The sequence below is a fragment of the Staurois parvus genome, unplaced genomic scaffold (assembly GCF_062004578.1).
Source record: "Staurois parvus isolate SC_StPar_1 unplaced genomic scaffold, SC_StPar_1.0 ptg000287l, whole genome shotgun sequence".
NCBI classification, from domain to species: Eukaryota; Metazoa; Chordata; class Amphibia; order Anura; family Ranidae; genus Staurois; species Staurois parvus.
This window is the reverse complement of record NW_028318083.1, coordinates 2,997,540-3,014,896: the sequence shown is the minus strand read 5'-3', so window position 1 is coordinate 3,014,896 and position 17,357 is coordinate 2,997,540. Positions and strand designations below refer to the sequence as shown.

General features: G+C 43.2%; 1 long non-coding RNA gene across 1 annotated transcript in view; it reads right to left on the bottom strand.

Annotated features, from left to right (window-relative positions):
* The window catches only part of LOC149458322 (uncharacterized), a 67,678-nt gene extending 65,576 nt beyond the window's left edge, over positions 1-2,102 (bottom strand). Inside the window, exon 1 of the long non-coding RNA XR_016313421.1 lies at positions 1,933-2,102. This is a non-coding gene — a long non-coding RNA (uncharacterized LOC149458322). The remainder of the gene's footprint in view (positions 1-1,932) is intronic.
* Positions 2,103-17,357: the final 15,255 nt, after the last annotated feature.

Sequence of the window (17,357 nt, the reverse complement as noted above, 5' to 3'; positions counted from 1 at the left end):
TGGCGATGTTGCAGAGGTGGAGTCTGCACGAGCTTGTTAAAGATTGGACTTGGGGCTGGAAGGATAGGTTGGAGTCCAGAATGACACCAAGTACTCTGGCCTGCGGGGTGGGTTTGATGGTGGCGTTGTTGGATGTGATGGAGAAGTCAATGGGGGGTGGTGTCCGGGCTGGGGGAAAGACAAGAAACTCAGTTTTGGAGAGGTTCAGTTTAAGGAAGTGGAGCGACATCCAGTCTGATATGTTGCTCAGTAGGTGTGTGATTCGGGTGGAGACTGAGGGGGTGAGGTGGGGGGTTGAGAGATAGATTTGTGTGTCGTCGGCATATAGGTGGTAGTTGAAGCCATGAGAGTGTATGAGTTGGCCAAGGGAGGAGGTGTAGATGGAGAAGAGAAAGGGCCCAAGGACAGAGCCTTGAGGGACCCCAACAGAGAGGGGGAGTGAGGGGGAGGTGGTAGCATTATAGGTAATGCTGAAAGAGCGTTGTGACAGGTAGAATGAGAGCCAGGAGAGAGTAGAATCTCTGAGGCCAAGGGAGTGTAGTTTTTTGAGAAGGAGGGGGTGGTCAACTGTGTCGAAGGCCGCAGAGAGGTCAAGGAGTAAGAGCACTGAATAGGGGCCATTAGCTTTGGCAGTTAGCAGGTCGTTGGAGAGTTTAAGTAAGGCAGTTTCGGTGGAGTGTAGGGGACGGAAGCTGGACTGTAGGGGATCGAGGAGGTTGTAGTCGTTGAGGTGAGAGCTTAGGCGGGTGTAGACTAGGCGCTTGAGGAGTTTGGATGTAAATGGGAGCAGGGAGATGGGTCTGAGGTTGTTCGGGACATTGGGGTCCAGGGAGGGCTTTTTAAGTATGGGGGTGATGTGTGCATGTTTCAGAGGGGAGGGGAAAGTGCCGGAGGAGAGGGAGAGATTAAAGATGTGGGTGAGGGAGCGTAGGATGGAGGGGGAGGGAGGTCGTAGGAGTTGTGAGGGGATAGGGTCGAGGGGGCAGGTGGTGAGGCGGGCATCAGAGAGGATCTTGGAGACTTCCTCGATGGTAGTAAGGTCAAAGGTGCGGAGTGTTGGGGGGGCTTCAGTATGAGGAATGTAGGGTGGGGTGGAAGTGGAGGTCAGAGCAGTGGTGGGGCGGTGGGAGAGGGGTGATGAGGGGGTAGCTGAGTGAGGGGGAACGGGGTTGGAGGGAGTTTGAGCAGCGACGATGAGGATGAGGCAAGTGTTTAAGGACTAGAAAATAACCCCATCTCCCCTCTTCTACATAACAACAGGGAGGAGTTCTGTAGTCCACAAAGAGAGCTCGTAAAAAAATGTACCTGTTAACAGTCATCCCATACAGAAAACACAGGAAGTTATCAATTCACAAGATTTTTAGCAGAATTGATAAGTAATGTTGCATATATTAAACAGATATAGCAAAATATTTTCAAAGTTATATTTAATAGACAAAGAGGGAGAAAATATGAAGAGTTAATTAAGGTTCATGTACACTTTAACAGCTATCCTCACCAGTTTTGACTTGAAGGTTACACAGGGCTAAAGACTTTCTGCCTACTCCCATGTGACAATGCTGGAGGTCTGTCACAGGCACTAGCACTGTAATGTTGGAGGAAGAGGAATGATTGACATTTATCCAATACCCCCCATTGTATATTAATAAGAATTGGATATTTATGATACATTTGGACAGTAGCATGCATACAACTACCTGCAAAGAGAAATGCTAAATGTCTGCCCCCAGGTTCATCTAAAGTTTATCTGCTGTATACTTCTGTAAATAAAGATTGCATGATTTAGCTGTTATATAATATTAATTGTGTATATGCTATTTATATTGGTATTAAACTCCTCCAAAAATAATATAAATAAAAAATGCCTCCCTGTAGGTTTATGCCAGAATGTGCTAGTATGCACCACATACTAGCGCATTATGACGAACTTACCTGCTCAAATAAACCCTCCACTGGTGTGCTGTTACCACTGGTCCTGGGCTCTTCTATCTCTGCCACATCTTCCTTCTGGGTTCCATCTCTACTTCTGCTTGAGTTGCCAGGCTGTGATAACTTCACTCCAGCACATTCTGAGTTACATTCCCATGGCATAGAGTGGGTGCCGTAAATGTGGTCTGTGCTCCGCGTGTGCAGCTCAGATTATGTTACTGCTGACAGGCAGGGGAGGGCATTTATAACAGAAGAGACCACTAGGGTCTCTTCTGTCATAAAAACCCTGCCTATGAGCAGTTTTTTGCAAGTATGAAATATATACTGCAGATTGATATCAAATTTCAACTACTCTAGCTAACAAGCAGTGGCAGAGAGAAGTCAGAGATTTTTCTGTGATCCGCTAAGTTGTACCGCAGCTCCCAACACTTAACTTTAGAGCTGCTATGGCTCAAAACTGTTAGCCCTCAGCAGATTGATATACCCAGAGAAGGAAGGGGAAGTGGTCTGGAAAAGCTTGCAGCATTGATGTGTGATAAACTCAAAAAATATATATCCCAAGTGATTATGCAGCTGTGCAACAGTAAAAAAACACCAATGAATAACAACAAAAAATGTTGTGCTGTTTTTTGTTGTTATTCATGTGTGATAAACTGCTCATCATTTTAGAAACATTTTAAAGTGAAGTGTTCAATAAAAACTGTATGCACTTGCTTTTAAAAGAGTACCAGCAGATAGGTATGCAATAAATCAAAAGTACCAGGCTCCCTCCTCTCCTTACTGTGTAAGTGTGTGTAGAGGTCACACTGTTCTGAGACCTGCCCGAGCCAACAGCCTGCTATGCTTTGTTCTCTCTTTCATGGATAATGTAAGCTACTTCCAATGCATTTTATCACAGTGATGTCATCAGGGGCAAAATGGTGAACGCTTGGAAGCTTCTCTCTCTTTGAGCTGGGCTGTTGACTGGTGACCACATGGTGAGGTTCCACATTGTTTGGTTATTTGGGAACTTGTGTCCATGGAATTTCTGCCTGCAACTGGAGTCACAGATCTATTGGTATAAATAAAGCTTGATCAGCCCTCATCAAAAGGGCTTTTTTTGAGGTGAGTACATACCCCATTGGGTCCCTGGTGACAGTTCACATGCACTTCTTAAGGGTTGGGATTAATGCGCAGCACTGCACAATTTGTCTATATAGGTTTACTAATTTACCTAAAAAGATTTGTAATTCTGGACAGCTAGTATTGTGAAATACACACACACTAACTTGACTTATAAACAGTTTATCTCCTCAAACAACTCTTTAAGAATGTAAAAGTTGCATGAAGCAGGTCAAATGCATGTCAGAATTAAGGATCGGATTCAGGTTTGAGATCAACATGGGGGTTGGGAGGCAGAGATATGCTGGGGGGGAGGAATTGGAGGCAAAGGTGTGATGGGAGAATTGAAGACATATGTGTGCTGGTGATGGAGGCAGAGGTGTAATGGGGGGGGGGGGCAAAGGAAGCAGAGGTGTGCTGGGGGGCATTGGTGACAGAAATGTGCTGGGGGGAGAATAGGAGACAAAGCTGGGTGAGGGTGAAAGGAGAATAGAAGGTAGTGATGTGCAAGGAGGAGGCTAGAAATGGAGGCAGAGGTGTGCTGGGGGGGTTAGAGAGAGAAGTGTGCTAGGGGGGTAATTTGGAGACAGAGGTGCGCTGGGGAGACATTGGAGGTAGAGATGCTCTGAAGGGCAATGGAAGAAAAAGAAGAGTGCTGGGGGGTACAGAGGTCTCGTGGGGAGGGGGGGGGGAATCTGTGACAGAAGTGAACTGAGGGGTATAGAGGTTTGCTGTGGGGAGGAACACTGAAAGCAGAGGCATGTTTGGGAGACAATTGTGATGGAGGAGAGTCTGATGAGTCGTGAGATTCTCTCCCCCATTTCCATAACATGTTACAGGCAGGAGAAGCAATGACAAGACCACATCGGGAGGCAAAGGTTTATTGGGAAAGCATTGGAGGCAGAAATGTGCTGTGGGCGCTTTAGTGGCAGAGATGTACTATGGTAGACATTGTAGGAAGAAGTGTGCTGGGGAGGGCATTGGAGGTAGAAGCACTGAAGGAAGAGGTGTGCTGGGGGGGGCAGTGGCAGAAGAGGCATGCTTGGGGGAGGGGCATTGGAAGCAGAGGTGTTCTGGAGCAGTCATTGCAGGCAAAAGTGTTCTGTGAGAGTCATTGGAGGGAGAGGTGTTTTGGGATAGTCATTTGAGGCAGAGGTGTTCTGGACGAGCCATCGAAGGCAGAGGTGTTCTGGAGGAGCCCTTGGAGGCAGAGGTGTTCTGGGGGAGTCATTGGAGGCAGAGGTGTTCTGGAGGAGTCAATGGAGGCAGAGGTGTTCTGGAATAGTCATTGGAAACAGAGATGTTCTGAAGGAGTCATTAAAGGTAGAGATGTTCTGGGGGAGTCATTGGAGGCAGAGGTGTTCTGGGGCAGTCATTGGAGGCAGATGTGTTCTGGGGGAGTCATTGGAAGCAGAGGTGTTCTGGAGGGGTCATTGAAGGCAGAGGTGTTCTGAAGGAGTCATTGGAGGCAGAGGTGTTTTGGAGGAGTCATTGAAGGCAGAGGTGTTCTGGAGGAGTCATTGGAGGCAGAGGTGTTTTGGAGGAGTCATTGGAGGCAGAGGTGTTCTGGAGGAGTCATTGGAGGCAGAGGTGTTTTGGAGGAGTCATTGGAGGCAGAGGTGTTCTGGAGGAGTCATTGAAGGCAGAGGTGTTCTGGAGGAGTCATTGGAGGCAGAGGTGTTTTGGAGGAGTCATTGGAGGCAGAGGTGTTCTGGAGGAGTCATTGGAGTTTTAAGAAAATAAAAAAAAAAGACTCAAACAATGCAATTCACTGGAATCAGTGCATTGACGCTGTTACTTCCCAGGGCACACCAGCAGCTGCTTTCAGCGCAGCTGCTGGTGTGAATGAGCCCTACATGTTTTAAATGCAACCTTGCCGTCCATGTCATTGTTTTATTATCCAGGGCAGGGATGGCCTTATGAGGGGAAAAAAAACCAAATATATATACTGTATATATATGTGTGTGTGTGTACTCCGGTTTCCTCCCACACTCCAAAGACATGCTGGTAGGTGAATTGGATCCAATCCAAATTGGCCCTAGTAGATGCATGTATGAATGTGAGTTAGGGACCTCAGATTGTAAGCTCCTTGAGGGTTTAGGACTGATGTGAATGTACAATATTGACAGCGCTATATAAGTACCTATAATAAATATACATACAGTATATATATACAGTATATATATGAAAAGTATTTTAAAAAATTGGTAAATAATGTTTAAAGCATAAAAAGTTATGACGGGTGTAAAAATGACTGGATATAGACTAGACTAGAGCATTTACTTTCAGCACTGTTGAAGGTCAGGAATATGCCCTTTCTGTCTTGTTTCAGGGACTTTTGGTCTCTCACATCTTGCATTTAAAGGCTTAAAAAACGTTGGTGTTTTGTTTCAGGAGGAGAGGGGGTCTTATCTTGTTCTGTCCTGGCTGTCTTATCTTGCATTTGCATAACACATTTTTTGTTATACTTGCAAAGGGACTTTAAGGCCTGGGATTTGCCCAGGAAGGGCATTCAGTTTGCATTCCCATCCCTGCCTGTGTTTGTTTTACCAGAGCAGGGACAAACTTAAGAGGAAAAAAAATATCAAAAATGATAAATCAGTAAATAATATTTAACATTTTTAAAAAATAGTGATGTAAAAAACGGATGGCTATGAACCAGTATATGGCTGTTAGCACAATCAAGGGTCAGGTTTCTGCCCTTTCTATCTTGTTTCAGAGACCATTGGTCTCTCATTTGTTGATTAAGACCTTAAGGCCTCTTTAAACCCATGGGAGATTTTCCTCTCTCTATTCTATTTTCATATAACCATCACCTCTGCGTGGAGAGTGTCTGAGCTGGTGGCCTTATCTTACAAGAAACCCATTTTTTTGCACAGGAATGAGGTGACGTTGAGGTTAGGACTTCCCTCTTACCTAAGGTAGTACCCAGTCTGTACATCCATCCCTGCCTGTGTTTGCTTTATTGGATTAGGGACAGCCTCACAAGGAAAAATGCAAAAAATATATATAAAAGAAAAAGATAAATATAAATAATATGAATCAGAAAATAATGTTAAAAAAAGCTACTGCATCCTAATATTAGCATCATTAACATGTAAAATCCCTCCCCCCACACCCCCAATTTTTCCAAGATACACAGGATTTTACTACCTACAGGACAATTAGTAAGGGTTTGCATCTACTTTAAGAGATTGGTGCAGACAAACCCTACACTATTCTGTCCTGATGCACCATATGCTGTATCCATGTTTTGCATACCCAAGTACAGCAACCCACAGCCATTTGTGTCTATAGGAGACTGTGTGCTGCAACTGGGCTGACAGTATTTGCATTGAACTGGCATAATAAGTATCTTTATTGTAATAACACTGTAATTTATGAAATAGGTAAAGACTAAATAAATATGGGATTGAATGTGATGAAGCAACACAATATGGTTTGAATCCAAGGTAGAATATATAATAGAAATGTAGTGCCCCATTAGGCTACTTGTGGTTAGATTTCGTTTTTGGCCTCCCTGTAGTCAGGGAGAGCAAAAATTGTTTGGTTAGGTCTGCTCTGGACTCTGTTGGTGGGGGCTTGGTTACTTCCCCCTGAATCCCGGCGAGCTGGGACATAGTGGGTGGAAGAACACAGATCCCAACCTCCATATTAATGATTCTCCAGCCAATCCCTGGTCAGAGTTTTGAGTGATCAGCAGGGGGCTGGGGGAGGAATAAATAGACTGGAACTCAGAACAGAGGGTTTTTGTTCCTGGGGGAGTAAGACCCAGCCTGAGGGCTGTGCCATCCCTGGGAAATCCACCTGAAGCTGCAAGAATCTTTTATGGGATCCCGGCTACTGTTTGGCAGGGGGACTTCTGTTCTAGTCTACTGAAGCATTTGCAGAAAGTTTCCTAAGGACCCAGGAAACAGGCAATTAGCATACGGAAGCTGACTGAAATTGCACGTAGCTACATAGAATTCAGGGTACAGTGAGTAGCAGCCTTCTGGACTAGATGTTCTTTGGCCGCTTTTTGGAATATTTATTTTACTACCAGTATGCTCAGGACTGTTCATTGGTCTATCCCGAGGCTCACCCTGTCCAAGTTCATACCCAAAAATAAAAAAAATAAAAAACACAAAAAGACATGCAGAGCCTGTTCTCTGTTGTGAGTGATTGGAAAATAAGTGTACCTAGTCGCTGTGTGCCTATCAGGCTGCTCAAACTCCCTCCAAACCCATCCCCTCTCACACAGCTACCCCCTCCTCACCCCTCTCCTTCAGCCTCACCACTGCTCTGACCTCCACCACACCTAACATTCCTAACACTGAAGCCCCCTCAACACTCCACACCTTCGACCTTACTACCATCGAGGAGGTCACCAAAGTCTTCTCTGATGCCCGCCTCACCACCTGCCCTCTCGACCCTATCCCCTTACAACTCCTACGACCTCCTCCCCCTCCATCCTACGCTCCCTCACCCACATCTTTAATCTTTCCCATTCTCTTCTGGTGCTTTCCCCTCCCCTCTGACGCACGCGCACATCAGTCCCATACTTAAAAAGCCCTCCCTGGACCCCAATGACCCGAACAACCTTAGACCCATCTCCCTGCTCCCATTCACATCCAAACTCCTCGAGCGCTTAGTCTACAATCGCCTAAGCTCTCACCTCAATGACAACAACCTCCTCGATCCCCTACAGTCCGGCTTCCGTCCCCTACACTCCACCGAAACTGCCTTACTCAAACTCTCCAACGACCTTCTAACCGCCAAAGCTAATGGCCACTATTCAGTGCTCCTACTCCTTGACCTCTCCGCGGCCTTCAACACAGTTGACCACCCCCTCCTCCTCAAAAAACTACACTCCCTCGGCCTCAGAGATTCCTCTCTCTCCTGGCTCTCGTCCTACCTATCACAACGCTCCTTCAGCGTTACTTATAACGCTACCACCACCCCCTCACTCCCCCTCTATGTTGGCGTCCCTCAAGGCTACGTCCTCGGGCCCCTTCTCTTCTCCATCTACACCTCCTCCCTTGGCCAACTCATACACTCTCATGGCTTCAACTACCGCCTCTATGCCGATGACACACAAATCTATCTCTCAACCCCTCGCCTCACCCCCTCAGTCTCCGCCCGAATCAGAAACCTACTAAACGACATATCAGACTGGACATCGCTCCACTTCCTTAAACTGAACCTCTCCAAAACCAAGCTCCTAGTCTTCCCCCCAGCCCGCCTACCACCCCCATTGACCTCTCCATCACGTCCAACAATGCCACTATCAGGCCCGCCCCGCAGGCCAGAGTACTTGGTGTCATTCTGGACTCCAACCTATCCTTCCAGCCCCAAGTCCAATCACTAACAAACTCATGCAGACTCCACCTCCGCAACATCACCAAAATCCGCATGTTCCTAACCCCAGAAACCACTAAACAGCTCATCCACTCCCTCATCATATCACGACTCGATTACTGCAACTCATCCTCACTGGCCTGCCTCACCGCAGGCTATCCCCGCTTCAGTCGATCCTGAATACGGCAGCCAGACTCATTCACCTTACCAACCGCTCCGTTTCCGCCACCCCCCTCTGCCAATCCCTACACTGGCTTCTGATTGCACAACGGATCAAATTCAAAATCCTATCACTGACGTACAAAGCTGTCCATCATACTGCCCCAAATTACATCACCAACCTAATATCCAAGTACCACCTAACACGCACTCTCCGCTCCTCACAAGACCTCCTTCTCTCTAGTTCCCTGGTCTCCTCCTCCCATGCCCACCTCCAGGATTTCTCCAGGGCGTCACCCATCCTCTGGAACTCCCTACCCCAATCCATCAGACTATCACCTACTCTCCTCTCATTTAGGCGCACCCTGAAAACCCACCTCTTCAGGGAAGCCTACCCCACCCCCTACTAATTGCCTACCTCCTCCACTCTTCCTACCACTCCATCCCCCACAGCTATCTCCTCCTGTACCACTATCCCCTCCTTAGATTGTAAGCTCGAAGGAGCAGGGCCCTTGAACCCTCGTGTATCACATTGTATTGTTATTGTACTGTCACATGTACTGTCCCCCATTGTAATATACAGTGCTGAGCGAACTATTGGAGCTTTATAAATACTGTATAATAATAATAAAAAAATAAAATCAGCCAGACCAGTTACGGATCTGTGCTACAGAAGTATGCTTAGGTATTGGAAGTTAGTTTAAAAGGGGTAAGGTTTGAGGTCATGTTTGCTGTGCAAAACCCAGTTGCAAAATGTATGGATTTGTGTTGGATCGAGTAAAGGATAGTTAGGAGTTTTACTTTCTATTTACCCTGGTGTCACTGGCAATCCTACAGTTATCACTAAAATACTCGAAGTGGGCTTTCCACTCTTCCAATAAGAGAAAGAGGTGCAGGATTTCAGACATGACAAGCATCAATGTGCAGCAAGTCTGTGTTCAGAGCATGGTGTGTGGAACTGAGGGATGGAGCTGGCAGTCAGAGTATACACCAGCATCCAGTGTAGGGGAAAGCCACTCTGGTCCTGGCCGCCGCTGAACTCCTCACGTCAGATTCCTCTTTCACACTATTCCCAGTGCACATGTTCCTGCAAAATGGCTGTGAATGTAAATGAGTACTGCAGTGACCACCGGCTGGAAACCGAAGACAGAGCAAAAGTATTTCACCAGTACACCGATATTCAGAATGGGTCTTAAGCTGTATGCAGCAACCACATAACATCTGAAGCAACATTTTGGAGCCATGCAGGACCCCTTCACCAGACATGTGACCTGGTCCTGTGTGGCTCTGAAACATTGCTTCAGCTCTTATGATGTCATCGCTGAATAAAGCTTTGGACCCCTTCTGGATATCTGTGGTGTGCTGGTGACATACTTTTGCTCCTTTAATGGATAGGTGCAAGGGATTGGGGGATATGCATTTCGAGGAAACAAACTTCCTCTTTATCAGTCCTTCCCTCAGCTCTACACACCGTGCTCTGAGCACAGATTCACTACACATTGAAGGTTGTCATTTCTCCTCATTCTGTGCAATACTTTACCAGCTTTTATTTAATTTCTCATAGAGAGGGCATTATGCTCTGAGGCATCCTGCTCCTCTTTATCATTTTTGCTGTTTTCCAGTATCTTGTTTCCCAGCTGTTGTTCTAATGGCAGCACAGCCCTTTAGCTAGCCGGTATCTGTATAGTTTTCAGCCCTGCATCTGGGATCTATTTTCAGCACATTCAACATTACTGTATGCCTTGTTTTCTATGTGTTTTTCACTTATTTAGTCTGTCCAGTACATGTACCACCAAGGGTTATTTGGAATTCCTATACCAGAGGTGTCCAACCCAGCAGCCCACAGGCTGCATATGGCCCAAGACGACTATGAATGTAGCCCAACACAAAATCATAAACTGAATTAAAAATGTTGAATTTTTGGGGACATTTTTTGTAAAATTGCATTTACACTTAGCAAACACATGTGGCCGAAGACAAATTTGACAGTGTCTCTTTAATGGATTTTTATAAGTTTTATCTTCCCAAAGAAAAATAACCCACTCTTCCCAACCATACCTTATTCATGTCCAGTTTTCAGCAGCACCTATTTTTGTGAGCAACTATTTTCAAGGAAGAAGCACATGCAAGGCAAAATAAGAACCTGACAAGCACCTTGAGAATTCATTGAGAATTGCTTCTACATCCATGAAACCAGATATTGATGCATTAGTTTATCAAAAAGTGTCAAATATCGCACTAGTTTTATTTTGCCTTCTTTTGCTTTTTTAGTAAAAAATAATCCCCAAAAAATGTTTAAACACTCAAATAGGTACAGTACATTATCTATATCAGTGAGCATTAAATTGTCATCTGCCCAACTTTTTCTGCTCATCACTAATCCTTATTGTTAGTGTATTTTATGTGTGACCCAAGACAATTCCTCTACTTCCAATGTGGCCGAGGAAAGTAAAAATCTCGGACACACCTGTACAGATTGTTTTTTGTTTATGTTTTGTTTGTTGTTACAGTGTCTCATTATATTAATTGCCTTTGAGGTTAATCCTTTCCTAACATCATTCACAAAAAAACCCTTTACAGTTGATCAGTGTTTCAGATAGTGTGCCCTTTCTCTTTGTTTGAAGCTGTTCTGTTGACTATTGCCTTAAGCAGCCCATATGAACAAAAAAAAAAAAATCTCAATCCCCCCATCCACACATTCAAAGTGGATGGGGGGAATTCTCCCAACGGAGTCTTTGTATTCTGAAAGCAGGGAGACTTCCCCACCATCAGGATATACTGATCAGCGCTTTCAGCTATAGATAATTGAGTGGCAAAAATCCAAAAAGGCAGTTGTACAGAAGTTGATTGACTTCTGTAAAACCACCCTGCCCATAGATGGATCAAAATTTGTCAGGTTCCTGCTGAACTGGCCAAATTTTGTTTCTTGTATGGCTGTCTTAAGAGGTGATTTCACTTAACGTTTGAGAGATTTTCTTTTCCTTTCTGGTGTTACTCAGGGACAGAAAGTGAATGGAACGCCAGGGGTGGACTGACAACTCATGGGGCCCCCGGGCAATAGGGGATCATGGGGCCCCTGTGTCCTTGCCAAATTCAAAAAAGCCTATGAAAAAGGTACCAGGGGCATCTCATGGGGCCCCTTACTGAGGGAACGCTCTCCAATGGGAAATAGGCAGCAAATTGTTTATGACAGGGGTTTGAGACATTTTCTACTCTATCCAAAACTAAAAACAACATTTGGCTATACATAAACTTTAAGCATTATTAGGTTTATGGTTTAACCGCTTGCCGACCCGCCACAGTGTTTTTACTGTGGCAGGGTGGCACCTCTGCGCACAGCACCGTCTTTAAATGGCGCTCTGCAAAACAGGTAGGGGGCACGCACAAGGCGTGTTCCCGCCCTACCCGTCCCGCAGATCACGACAGCGGGAGTCCATCACTGGATCCCAGCGATTACCGGTAAACACTGACAGATAGCACGGCTGCAGTGTTTACATTGCAGTTCTCTATCTGTCAGTTCAGAGCACTTCTCTCGGGATCAGCATGTTCCTGTGAAGTACTACCCCCCCACCCACTAGTAAAACACTCCCCTCACACAGTTAACCCTTTCATTGAATAAAAATGTTAACCCCTTCCTCCCCAGTGCCATTAGTACAATGTCAGTGGTTTTTTTTGCACTGATCACTGTATTGGTGTCACTGGGGATGTCAGTGACCCTAAGTCAGTTCCCCCCCCAGTGTCAGAATGTCCGCCGCAGTCATGCCATAAGTGGCTGATCACTGTCATAAATCGCTGATCACCGCCATAAGTCGCTGATCGCTGCCATTATTAGTATAATAAAAAAAATCCCAGTATCTTTCCCGCCATTTGTAGATGCTATAACGTTCACATAAACCAATTAATTTACACGTATTGGGATTTTTTTTAGCAAAGACATGTCGCAGAATACATTTTGGCAGAAATTTATGACTAAATTTGATTTTTACATTTTTTTACTGGCCATGTTTTATAGCAAAAATTCCAAAATATTGTTTTTTTTCTCAAAATTGTCAGCCTTTTTTTTTCATAGCGCAAAAAATGAAAAACGCACAGGCGTTCAAATACCACCAAAAAGCTCAATTTATGGGAAAAAAAGGATGTAAATTTAATTTGGGTGCAGTGTTGCATGACCGCGCAATTTTCAGTTAAAGTAATGCAGCGACATAACACAAACCGCTTCTGTAACCGCTTCCTGACCGCCCTATAGCACAAATACTACTACTGTACAGGGTGGCATGGGTGCGAAAAATAACATATTTATATATATATATACGTGATTCGCTCTCCTGTGGTTTTCACGCCCCTCTCAGATAGCGTCAGATTGCCCATCAGTACACCAGTCATCACATTTAACCCCTTGATTGCCAGGAGCACGCTCATGCACAATAAACCTCCATTGCTAGTATAGTGTCTGAACGGGTCAATATCTTTGATCAGATCAGCACTATACCAGCGTTCACATTAGTAGAGCGTCCCCAAAAATGCAGCATTAGCGGAATCAGCCCCTGCACCTGCCAGCACCTGCGTTTAGCCCCTACGCTTACCCCCCCCTTTCCCCAGCAAGTGCAGTGTCAGTAGGTCACTGTCACTTGATACATTGCACTATTTAGACATGTGTTCAATCTTGGAACTGGCGCTTGTGGCAAATTGTGACCTAATGTATGCCCACCATTAGAAGTGGGTGGATGCAGAGCGGTATATTCTAATGGTGGGCATACCACACACTTTTTCTGGCTGAGATTTCTTCTCATTTTTTCATTCAGTTCACAGGCTGCATACAAAAAAAAAAGAACATAGCATATATAACCAACAAGGATCAGCGACGTACTTGTACATCCATAGACTTTGAATAGTTATACCAGGATGATGCCTACAGCTGCAGGCATCATCCTGGTATCATTTTTTTCAGCCGGCAATCGGCTTTCATGTTAAAGCTATCCTTGTGGGTAATTAGCTGCAGGATTGCTTTTACAAGCAGCGGGAGATGATGCCCCCCCCTCCCCCGCTGCATTCCACGGCCTTCTCGGGCAGTCCTGTGCCATCGGGGAAACCTGAGAATGCAGCCGGTGTTTCTGCCAGCTGACCATAGAACTGATTGGAGACCAGAGTGGTGCCAATCATCTCTATAGTCTAAGAATTCGGAATCTACAAGCATTTCATCACTTCAGTTTCGCAGGATATAAACAGCGCCATTTGTAAATTGGGAAAGCATCTGATCACACCGATTTTGGTTTGATTAGATAATGTAAGGACAGAGGAGATATCCAGAGTCTGATAGACCCCAGATTTCTCAAAAAAGAATATATGACAATGCCCATTGAATTTATAGGGGATATTTGCATTCCCTGTTATAGTATTAAAAGTGATAAAAAAAATGAAAGGTACAATGTAAAAATAATTTAAAAAAAATCAAAATAACTAATAAAAAAAAAAAAATCACCCCTCCCATGTGTGCACACCTGTGTGCATAAGCCTTGACCCTATGCCGGTATGTAAACAGCAGTTGCACCATGCAGGTGAGGTATTGCTGTGAACGTCAGATCAAGGGCAGCAATTCTAACACTGGACCTCCTCTGTAAATCTAAAATGGTGGCATTTAAAGGCTTTTAAAGCGTTGCCTATGGATATTAAAAATGTTTGCAATTTGTCGCCATTGCACGGGGCATGCGCAGTTTTAAAGCATGTCATGTTTGGTATCTATTTACTCGACATACCATTATCTTTTATATTTTACCAAATAAAAAAAAGTAAAAAAAGTGTATTTCTTTTTTAAACTTGCTTTTGAAAAATCGCTGCACGAGTACTATGTGCCATAAAAAATTGTAGTACCCACCATTTTATTCACTAGGGTACCTGCCTATCTGCTTTAAAAAAATATATAATATTTGGGGGTTTAAAATAATTTCCTAGCAAAAAATACTGATTTTTTTCATGTGAACAAAAAGTGTCAGAAAAGGCTTGGTCTTCAGGTGGTTAAAAGAGTGAGTGATGTGTGGCATAAACTTCTAATGCTGGGCATAGAATGCCCCCACCCCCCAAAACGACCCCTTTTTGGAAAGTAGACACCCCAAACTATTTGCTGAGAGTCATGTGGAATCAATAGAAGAATTTATTTTTTTACCACAAGTTTTTGGAAAATGATAAAAAAAAAAATTTTTTTTTTTACACAAAATTGTCACTTAAATGATTTACTGCTCACACATACCATGGTTATATGTGGAATTACTCCCTAAAATACATTCTGCTACTTCTCCCGAGTATGGAGGTACTACATGTGAGAGAGGTTTTGGCAGTCTAGCCAAGTACAGGACCTCAAAATCTAATAAACACCTTCAGGCTTTTAAAGGGCTTTATTTCCTCATTACACTTCCAGACTACCTATCACAGTTTCGGAGGCCCTGAAATGCCAGGATAGCACCTAACCCCCTCAAATGACCCCTTTGTGGAAAGTAGACACCCCACGGAATTTGATAAAAAGCACGGTAAGTATTTTTCAGATCTCATTTGTTGCCACAAGTTTTTGGAATATGAAGAAAAAAAACAAAAATATATTTTTTCTATTCTTTTTTTATATTTCAAAACCTTGTGAGAAAAAATCAGATCTGCAAAATACTCACCATGCCCCTTTCTAAATTCCTTGGAGTATCTACTTTCCAGAAAGGGGTCATTTGGGGGGTTTGGTACTATCCTGGCACGTCAGGGCCTTCGAAACTGTGATAGGTAGTGAGGAAGTGTAATGAGGAAGTTACGCACCTTCAGGCTTTCAAAGTGGTCATTGGATTTCAGGCTCCTGTATGTGGCTAGGCTCCCAAAAAGTCTGACACACGTGGTATCCCCATAGTTGGCAGAAGTAGCAGAATGTATTTTGGGGTGTAATTCCACATATACCCATGGCTTGTGCGAGAAATAAATCATTTAAATGACAACTTCATGTAAAAAGAAAACAAAAATGTTTTTGTCATTTTCCAGAAACTTGTGGAAAAAAAATAAATGTTCCATGGACTCAATATGCCTCTCAGCAGATAGCTTAGGGTGTCTACTTTCTGAAAAGGGGTCATTTGAGGGTGTTTGTACTATCCTGGTATTTTAGCACCTCAAGAAATGTGATGGGCAGTCAGAAAGTAAAAGCTGCGTAAATTCCATTATCTATACCATATTTTGTAGACGCTATAACTTTCACACAAAGCAATCAATATACACTTATTGGGATTTTTTTTACAAAAAACATGTAGCAGAATACATTTTGGCCTAAATTTATGACGAAATTTTAGTTTTTTTGGATATTTTTTATGACCGAAATGATAAAATATTGTTTTTTTCAAAAATGTGTTTTTTACTTCAAAACTTTTTCTGGTTATAGCGCCAAAAATAAAAAGTGCACAGGTGATACCACCAAAAGAAAGCTCTATTTGTGTGAAAAAAAGGACATAAGTTTCATTTATGTACCATATTGCATGACCGCGCAATTGTCCGTTAAACTAGTGCAGCACTGTATAGCAAAAAAATGGCGTAAATTGCAGTGTCTATACCATAGTTTGTAGACACTATAACATTCACACAAAGCAATCAATATACACTTATTGGGATTTTTTTTTACCAAAAACATGTAGCAGAATACATTTTGGCCTAAATTTATAACTAACTTTGAGTTTACTATATATTTTTTATAGCTGAAATTAAAAAATATCATTTTTCTTCAAAATGTTTGGTCTTTTTTTGTTTATAGCGTGAAAAATAAAAAGCACACAGGTGATCAAATACCACCGAAAGAAAGCTCTATTTGTGTGAAAAAAAGGACGTAAATTTAGCTTGGGTGCAGCGTTGCATGACTACGCAATTATCAGTTGAATTAGTGCAGTGCCGAGTAGCAAAAAGAGGCCTGGTCAGGAAGGGGGGTAAATCCTCAGGAGGGCAAGTGGTTAAGGAAACCAAATCATTTAGAGGAAACTTAAAGAAAATGCACAATCTATTATGCAAAAATCTAACGACACATGATTACAGAAAACTGATCTTGAAAAGTCAGAGATGTGCCCATATTCTGTACTGCTTCAGATGTTCCTGTATTTATTATTGTCTTCTGGTTTTTGTAGTGTGAACATCTGTTCTTTGAACAAAACACAAAGCTTAGGTAGTAATCATTAACCTTGTGTCATTAGATGAAAACACTTTACATCAGCAAAAAGCTTCACCAATGTTATTTTTTTTTACTTACCTACTTTACTTACTTTTTTTGTAACTTATGTTATTAATGTACCATATGGCAGGATATTATTTTCTGCTTCAGGTTTTAGAAAGTGAGTGATGTTTTTGCTAAAACAAAGGGGATTGGTAAGCTTTGCTCAGTAAATAGAATCTGCAGGTGAAGTCCTGGCATACAAGAAGGAAATACTATTATATACAAGGGTGTAACTGTATCTATATCATCTCACATAACATCCACAACAATAGATACGAAGCAATGAAATCTTTGAATGAAGGCAACATGAGAAAAAAAGCATATTAGTAATATGAGTACAAATATTTCAAACCCCTATTCTTTTTCATAGTAGGACAACCTTTGACAATCTGAATCTGCAGTAAACTGTAGTACTGTGTTAGCCGTAGACAGCAGCGGGAAAGTGAAAATAACCAATACCTATTGTTAGCAAACTGCTTATAGTTTGTGATGCAAACTTTTACAAATACTAATTTCTGTTCATCATCTATTGTGCCATTAAGACATTTTTTGTTTAGTTTTTGGGGAGTGGGGAAGAGTAAAAATTACTGTCAAGTATTTATTTCTATCTGTAACT